Genomic DNA, 7,912 nt, shown 5'->3' on the forward strand with positions numbered 1-7,912 from the left:
GGAGACAACTTCGTAAAAAAATTGTCCGTTAAGGGCTTCTGTAGGAAAATGGCTGCAATACATTGCGACTTCCATGAATGGGGACCCTCGGTGTATGTAGATAAAAAGGTCTCGTTCTAAGGTAATAAACACATAACGGTTCATTATGTAAGGTCTTTATTCACCCCTGATAATATAGTTTTGTATAATATTTTGCATTTTGTCAAGAGATCCTTCTAAAAATTACACACTGCACCTTTAACTACTTCTGAAATTAAGTTCAAACTATATTGCATTGGATGTACTTTTAAATTGGGTTAAAACAAGTTGAATACTCATAAAATTAAGTTGTTCTAACTTTTCCCCCACATTGTTTTAAATTTGATTTAGTCGTGGACACTGGTTTACACAAAACTACTAAAATATTCAAACTTTTTTATTTAACAACACAGGTTGCGGAAGACAACCAGTCTTCAAATTTATTGAAACATCATGTAAGATAATGTTCAGTGAGTCTGTTTTTAACTTAAGCAAATGTTCTCTTCTATTCAAAAACTCTTTAAATACCAAACGTACAGAACATTAAACATTGTCATCTCGTGTTTTCATCTTGATTTAAAATTCATAAAATATCACCATATTTGTACAGTTACTCTCACTATCATTCCAGCAATTGGAATGCACTCTCTTGCACTAAGGTAAGGTTAATCCTTTAGAACGTTAATTCAATCTTTAGAAAGATTATTAAAACTACAAGTTATAAGATTGTAGGCTCCTGTTTGTGTTTGAGGGAATACAAACGCGTCGTGCTGTCAGTCATACTTTCTCTCGGTCACTCGCACTTGAGGTAGCGTCATGGTTGGATAGCGCAGTTGAAGGGGCGGTATCATTATAATAAGATCCCTTACCTGCGTCATGATGGGGAGCGAAATCTGCATGACCTATATATTCACATGCTTGCAGAGAGAGCCTTACCAAAACAAAGTTACAGGATTGCTATTTTTCATGTTTTCTGGGTTGGTAGAAGCACTGGGGACCCGATTATAGCACTTAAACATGGAAAAAGTCTGATTTTCATGGAATGTCCCCTTTAAGTTAAAACTTCACATACGTACTCTGGGGACAACAAAGATTTATTTTACATCTTAAAAAAGTCTTGTGAAATGTCCCCTTTAAAGAGCACATTGTCCAATTCATGTTTTAAAATTTCCTTTGGTGTGAAAGTGTGTATTAGTTCATGTTAACAATATGCAAAAGGTACAAACCCCGAAGTAAACGATGACGTGAGTTATTGTCTCCAACGTAAATCTCTTTTTTTGGACTACAACAAACACACAGATTGTAGGCAACAGTTTATTTCCTGGGATTGGTAATGTAGACAAGACCGACATTATCATAATTCTTCCCGCTTTGATAGCCGAATCTTTTAAACATGGTAAGAAACGTCACATTTCCTGCTTACATCAGAAGTATTTATGCCAATCACAATATACAGATTAGCTGGACAATAAGGGACACAGAGCTTTTCAAATCCATGCGCTTCAGGAAGGAGTGAAATCTGGAGCTACAAAAATGTGGAAAATAATGTGTTTTTTTTTAACAATAAACCTCACATTGTAGCTGTGTCCCAATTCAAGGGCTGCGACCTTATAAGCATGGGACCTGAAAGATGAGCACTCGGTATTTCAAGGTGGCAGCCTCAGAAGTTCGCGAAGAGAACTGAAATGAGACGGTCTAACCTTCGGACGACCCATAATTGGCGTCGCCTGCTGCACGCTCCTGTCAGCAGGACATAGTGGAAACGTTTCTGACTTAAATATTAATTTAGTTTAGAAAATATGACACGTTGATGTAGATTAAACTATTCAACAGTATATTAAATTAATCAACCTTAGAAATATATGCATCATAAAAATAATAATATTAACACAAAATATAACTTATAATACTAAAACAGTGACAAGAAAAATGTTTGAATAAATACACACTTTAATTGTTTATTTTAGAATATCCAGCCGTTATATGCGGCGCGCAATGAATCTTGGGATATCCTCGGCTGTTAAGGATCCATTCGTTCTATCCTTAACATTGCGGAGAAAATGAGGACGCATTTTGAGGCTTCATTTGAATTGGGCCGTCCTTACCAGCCTCAAGTCGTGCTGCTGTGACGCAATCCGTCTTAAAATACATCCTTAGGGCGCAGTCACACCAAAAGCGCTTTAAACGCTTGCAAACGCAAGGCGCGACGCACTGCCTTTTTTAAAAAAGAGCAGTGCTGCGCGGCTTTTCATATTGCTAAGCAACCACCGAGTCAGCTGTCTTGTCAATCAAATATTGAAGCGTGAGCGCTCTTTTGCTGTTAACTGTCATATTAGCAGAAACTTTAAAAAGAGGACGCTTGCTCTGACCTTGTTTGAGGGTGAGAGGTGCACAAACACGCAGGAGAGAGTGAGCGAGTGGAGTCCGGTTCTTCAAAGCAACTGTAAACTTCCCTCACCACAACGTAAGGCCCGCCTCTCCCCTCATTCGATTGGACAATGGAAGACGCGAATGACGTCATGCGCTTCTCCGCTCTGAGCGCTCCTTCAAAAACGCGTGCGCGGGAGGCGGCAAAAAACCGCAAGGCGCTCGGCGCGCATAAACAGCGCGCAAACGCGCCCTGCCCATAGAATATCATTCAAAAAAGGCGCCTGCAACTGCCATAAACGCTTTTGGTGTGACTGCAGCCTTGAGAAGGCAGCCTTTGAATTGGGACACAGCCACTATTATACCAAATACACAAAATAACATCGGTTTTTGGCAATGAAATAGGTGCTCTTTAAATTAAGGAGTGGCAACCACTGATCTATATAAATGACTGGATTGCGCATAGAACGCTTGACGTAACTGCGTGAGGTGAAGCCAGCGCAGAGTTCGAGCCGCCATCTTGGTATACCCAACCGGCAGAGAGCGTCATTGACTTCCATTCAAAATCATGATCAAAATTTACCCCCTTTACAGCGTATCAGTTACACACGGTTAATTTTTAGGACATGTGTACGTTAATTATTTGTTAATTCTGGTGTTATTTGCAATGTTTATGTTTTAATCGGGCAGGATAATGGATTTACAAAAAACCGTTAAGGTGAGAGTGTGTCTGTTGCATTTGTTAATGACACGGGTTTAAATAAAGTTTTTTTTTGACATTCAGCTACACGGTGACGGTCAGCGTTATTTCTCTAAAAAAAGTTTAGGTAACTTGTAAGTTTAGATAACATAATTACAAAACTAGCAAATTATTGCATGCACATACGGTACAAAGTATGATTATTTATTTAGAATTCAGAATGAGCATGTTTATTGTCATCAATACCAAATATGCTGCGGTCTGTCTGCTGATCTGATACTGTAATGAAGATGAATGTACAATAACTGTTTAAAACGCAAAATGTACAACTTTCAGTAAATAACTATTTACATGCTTAGGACGTTTGTGTTGTAATAATGTACAGGGTAACTTCACATATAAAAACGAAGACGAGTAAAGTGATGTTTTATCATTAAAATCTGACAACGTCCATTGATTTAATAGAACGTTTTGGGTATACCAACATGGCGGCGCGGTGGCTTCACAAGTGTGACGTCATGCGCAATCCAGTCATTTATATAGATCAGTGGTGGCAACAGATCCCCTGAATTATTTTTTAGAGTGTATATAGCAGTTTCGCAGACAGGGATTATTAGTCCCAGACTAAAATGCTCGTTTGAGCTGCCTTAATGTAAAACATCATGTACTATCTTAACATCTATCAGTGTTTGTCTCAAGATGCACACCCGTATTGTTTTTTTTTGTTTTTTGTTTTTTGTAAAAGCTACTTTCAATGTTCTAATATAACTAAGGCCTATTCCTGGATTATTTTAAACCCTGTCCGGGTAACTGCCCCATATTATTGTTGTAAAGTTGAGGGTCATTGTTATATCACAAAAAATGTCTATTAATGTTAAAAGATTTTGCAAAGATTCACCATTAATTTTAACCTATAATTCTATAAATAGGGAGGGTTTCCATAGTTATCTGCTGATAGAAACACAAGCAGGAGAAATTGGGGCTTTTTCAGGTTCACTTAGCAGTAAACAATTACATCCACATTTTTTCGGGGAAGACCAACAAATTGACAAAGTAAAAAAGGATTTAACAATCTTAGTTCAAACATGTTTTTTTTAAATCCTTAAAAAATGTAACAACAAAAAAATAATCCTGTGTTTGATAAAAGGTCCTAGATGTTCCACATGCATGAAATGTGACCAAAGTCCAAATAAAGTCACTAAATATAAATAATTTAGACAGGATGGCCTGCATGACTTTGCATAAAGAACTGCAAAATAGGCTGAGCACACAGTGTCCACAGGAGACTTTTTTTGTTCCTTTGCTGTGCAGTGTTTCTTTACTCAATTATAATAGATAAAGCTAATAGCTAAGGTGGTTACAAGGCGATAGAGACTGATAACACTTTTATAGTCCTTGAATGGATTTCTTTACTTCTTTGCTTTTCTAAAACTCTCCCAGATTTGTACAACATTTTTGAAAAAGTATAAAAAAAAACACTAAACATGGGTACTAAACAGCAAAGGGGAAATAACAGTGTCTGTAATTCCTGTCTTTAATGTCAGCTGCAAGGGGGTGTCCAAATCAAACTGTGCAAACTTCCCTTGAAATGCATGACAATGTAATAAACAAGATAAAGGCTGGTAGAGATTTTTACTGAAATTCAATGCACAGGCAGTTGGCAAAACAATTCCTCTTGTTTTTACCTCATCTGAGCTAACAAGAAATCTCATTTGTACTTTACACTGTCGAATGTGACTTTACATTATTAATGATGATAATAAGGCTCATTCATAATATTTGTTTACCTTATAAGTGAGACTGGCCCCTTAAAAATAAACCACTTACAGATGCACAAAAAGCTAAATAAAGAGCCATACAAATCAAAGACCATTTGTGATTCTGTCTATCCAGATTATAGTCTCATAATCTTTATAGGAGCATCAAAGTTTGATTCCAATCACTGATTTCAATTGGTCAGTATTAATAAAGATATCAAGGTATTTTCACAGAATGTTCTTTACATTAAAAGGATGATTGTATATAGAAACAGTGTCACATATGAATTCAAAGATTTTGTTTTCAACTTTTGTTGTGGCCCGCCAGCTAAATTCACTAGTTAGCAATGTTTTTACTGTTTGCTGACTTAAAGGAACATTATGTAGGATTGTGGCCAAAACTGGTATTGCAATAACAAAACTTGTGGCGAAAACTGGTACTGCAATCACCCAACTGGTGGCCAATACACAACATGACAACATAAACATCAGTTGAGGGCTGCAACTCCACTTTTTAAATGACAATATCCTGGCCAGACCACTGTTGTCATTGATATAAATATTTGAAATGAAAATGATTTCTTAATGTCAGGGCCATTTTATGATTACTTGATATAAATTTCTTACATACTGTTCCTTTAAATTATGAGACAAATGACACACAATGGAGAACTTTGGGAGATGTTTAATGTAGCAGCAGATTAGGAGAATGGGTCAAGTATTGTGGTATAAGACTACTAGTGTGCTATTTGTCTACTTTACAGCTTATTCTGAACAAGAACTTCTTACCTACAGGGCATTCTGACTGACCACAGTGGGTAAATCTTCAATAGTTTTTACCATAGTCTGGTGCACAACAAAGTGGTGATTCGTTCAAATAATGGTCCAGCAGGCGAGTTGTGTGTAGACTTTATTGTCAAAATTTCTGTCACGCACAAGTAATATGTAAAACAAAGCAGAACATACAGCTTAAGGATACTGTATTTAACAGTACAATCAGATTAATTATGTAATCAAGTTGAATCTTGCCTTTTTGTGTGCAAACGGTCTGTGGGAACGGTATCTGAGGCTTTAAATATATAACAAAACAATGCAATGTGATGCAACATAGAAACAAAAAAGCAATAATTGAAAGTGGGACATACTGCTAAAGCAAAAAAAAAAAGACTCTGAGAAAGCTGAGATGCAAAAGAGAACAAACAGTAATTCAAAAGGGACAAACATTGTTTGAAAAGCCTCAAGAAACAGATAGTTTAAATGAGCTCTTAGGCAACCCAGCCTGAAATAAAGTGAGTTAAAGGTAGGGTAACTGATTTGATCCTGAAACATTTTTAGTTATGCTGGTTAAAAGTCTCCTCACATCCTGATAGCAATCACTGTGTTAAGTTGTTTAAATGTATTTGTAGAAATTTATGTAATCTGTGAAAGGCGTAGGACCAAAAAATGTTCAGCCAATCATAGATTTCGGTCCGAACGGACGTTTCCTTTTTTGTCCCTCATACGTAAGCGTAATTTGAATGCCCACCGCGCAGCGAGTCCACGCAGACACCATACGTCATCGGCCTCCTGTCTGTAAACAGCGAGAACAGCAAACTTTTCTGCTGAATTGACAACCTGTACAGGAGCCACAAAACTAAAGGCATCTTTTATAATAACAACAGCAAAAACTGCCTGGATCAGCAAAGAGCAAAAACCCAAATGAACATCGATAACTTTACTGCTTTACCACGAGATGCAAACAGCTGCAGGAAGCAAAAGGTCTGAAAGGGTCGTTGCACTGTTTATTTTGGTAAGGTATACGAGATATGTTTGTATTGAGATGGATTCAGATATTCTACTTTTATGAAACATTGTGTTGCTTATGAAATTTGTGTTCGTTTACGGATTAGCGTAACAATATAGTTACTACGTCTACACAACCGAACGTGTGCTTAAACTAATTGTGATGTAAACCATTTGTTTATGTTGGTTATTTTGGAAGTGTTATTCCCTTTGTACTGCAAAGTTTTCTCACTGGTGAATGAGACATGAGATGTGACCGTCTGATCTGTGCGTGTTCATGTGTTTTGAAAGAGGCGTGACTTTGGATGGAGATTTGACAGCTTAATAAATGGCACAACCACACAACTGTGCATTTGAACCTACTGCGCTCAGTATGGGAATAATTCTTATGTTATAGCCAAGAAGCATATTACAGTACTTAAAGAAACAATGTAATTGGAGGAACAGAACAAAAAACAGGAGTGAAAAAAGAAATGACAGTTACTAAGAACAGTAGCAAGAGAAGTTTTAGAAACTAAAATAGATTTCGGGAGCAGAAGGAAAAGAGTGAAAAGGCTGAAAAGTCGCTGGGATCCCTAAACTGAAATTAAAGGTGATTTTTGCGGATTCTGGGAAAACTAGAGAAAATGGTAAACCCATAAAACGTACCCAGAAGTTTACAAAATATGTATGCTGTCAGAGTCTGTGTGACATGGGAACAGGAAGGTGTATGTTTCATGAGTACTGAACCATCAAATATCAGTAAATAATGGGGGGGGGGCACATTAGAAGTCAGTTGTCAGCTGACATTTCTCTAAATGCAGGCTCTTCCTTGTTTTCTTTTGGCTATCTCTTCATTCCACATTTACAAGGCCACCAGAGCTAAATTCCATATCTTTTAAAAGCATGCTTACCTCAGACACAAATCATAAAAACTTGTTGAATTAAATATTTCTATTACACCAATAAGAGTTTTCAGGTGTTAAAGCATGGCAGATGATGTTTATTTCATGGTGTTCATTTCACTGATTTGGGATTTCAGTTGTTTTCTGATTATTGATCACACCTGAGCTTGTTACAAATAGTCCTGAACTTATCAGTAGAGGCAGGCTGGGGAAAACTACCACAGAAAAAAACCTGTTAAACTGATCAGGTTTGCTGGTCTTCTAGTCTGGTAAGGTTGTTTTGTTGTCTTGTTTAGAAGGCATTTTCCAAGCTCCCAGTTAAACCAACGAGCACCACCCAAAACCAGCTAAAACTGCTTTGGCTTTTTTTTTTAAAGTACTTCGTACTCAGTTTCTGGAGCTGG

The sequence above is a fragment of the Misgurnus anguillicaudatus genome, chromosome 2 (genome assembly GCF_027580225.2).
Source record: "Misgurnus anguillicaudatus chromosome 2, ASM2758022v2, whole genome shotgun sequence".
In the NCBI taxonomy this organism is placed as follows: Eukaryota; Metazoa; Chordata; class Actinopteri; order Cypriniformes; family Cobitidae; genus Misgurnus; species Misgurnus anguillicaudatus.